At 52.0% G+C, this 1,551-nt stretch overlaps 1 protein-coding gene across 1 annotated transcript in view; it reads right to left on the reverse strand.

The window, feature by feature from the left end:
- The window catches only part of TWSG1 (twisted gastrulation BMP signaling modulator 1), a 22,734-nt gene extending 22,424 nt beyond the window's left edge, over positions 1-310 (reverse strand). The window contains exon 1 of the mRNA XM_014938520.1: positions 288-310. The gene's annotated coding sequence lies outside the window, so the exon portion shown is untranslated. The remainder of the gene's footprint in view (positions 1-287) is intronic.
- Positions 311-1,551: the final 1,241 nt, after the last annotated feature.

Here is a 1,551-nt window from a genome sequence, read left to right on the forward strand (position 1 = left end):
CCCCCCGCTGCCGGCAGCGCGACCCGGGACCCTCCGCCCCGGCGGGCGGCGGCTGGGGCGGGACGGGACGGGACGAGGCGGGAGTTTGGGAAGTTGCGTGCTGGAGCCGGCCGAGCGGGACGGGGGAGGCTGCACGGCCCCTTCCCGCCCCGGGGGGAAAAGCCAGCCCGTGTCTGAGGGGGGCTGCGGGAGGAAGGGGAAGGGGAGGGGAGGAAGGGGCTCCGGGCTCCGGGGCACCTCGCTCGGCCTCCCACCAGCGCTGCCCTGTGGGTCGTTTGTCCTCTTACCTGCCAAGCTCCAAGCGATCAAGGTCACAAGTTTGGTCCCTAGAAGAAAAGCCCAAGAGGAACCCGGCCCAGAAGCCCAGAGTGGCCCTCGGGCTTCTCAGCACACAGCTTGACCCCCACCAGGGAAATACGATCATGTCCCCAACAGGTCATTACTGTATTTACTTCTCATCCCTCCTCCCCTCGCAGCTCACACCACTGTGTTGAGAGAAATCCACAGCAGGGTGTCATTAACACACTAGGTGCCATCCCACAGAGTAAATTCGAAAAATAAATTAAAAAAAATACACACGACTGGAACAAACCCTGGATTCAAATCGTTGTCTGAGGGACTGAAACATTTGGACAGCCCTCTTTGTTTGAACAACTAAATTTTTACTAAGCATTTGCAATTGAAAAAACAAATCTGTTTCACAGATTTGTTGAACACAGGAAGTTCCATCTGAACCTGCAGAAAACCTTACTTAGTTTGCAGGTGGCAGAGCCCTGGAACAGGCTGCCCAGGGAGGTGGTGGAGTCTCCTTCTCTGGAGACATTCAAAACCCACCTGGACGAGTTCCTGTCCAGCCTGCTCCAGGTGAGCTTTGGCAGGGGGTTGGACTAGATGATCTCTGAAGGTCCCTTCCAACCCCTGCCATTGTGTGATTCTGTGACCCTGATAACAGGAAATCATCCCTCCTTGTGAAGAAAACACAAACTAAACTTAAACATCTGTCTTCAGATCTCCTTATGAGACTGCCAACATATTTTAAAGTTAATTGCAAAAATGTTTCTGCTGATACTTCCAGAGGATGAACTTTCTTTGTTTTAAAAAAACCCACCCTTGAACCCCCATCGTCCTCCCAGCCCTGCGACCCCCCCGGAGCTGCTCTGGCTGCCCCACCACAGTCCTGCTCCCTGTCTGTGTGACAGCTGCTGTCCCAGCAGAGTCCCATCTCCTCGCTCTCTCTGGGCAGGCACTGAGGTACCGCTGTGCACCTGCAACAAGTTCTAGCTATGCATCCTCCCTGTTGTCTCCAACATCCCAAGTATTTTTGTCACCAACTTCTTGCCTAACACAGCCAATGCTCCTGCAAACCAGTTCACCTTTTCTGTTCTTCATGAAATACTCTTAATTAATATCTCATACTTCAGAAAGTGTGTATTAGATTCTCCCACTTCCAGAAAGGTATGTTACTTTTTATTACTCTAAGTATCTGATGGAAGTAAACTCGCACTCACTTACTAGTTGTAAACACCTTGCAGCTTTATCCATCTTTTTCCT

This window comes from Calidris pugnax, unplaced genomic scaffold (assembly GCF_001431845.1).
Source record: "Calidris pugnax isolate Ruff unplaced genomic scaffold, ASM143184v1 scaffold13, whole genome shotgun sequence".
Lineage (NCBI taxonomy): Eukaryota > Metazoa > Chordata > Aves > Charadriiformes > Scolopacidae > Calidris > Calidris pugnax.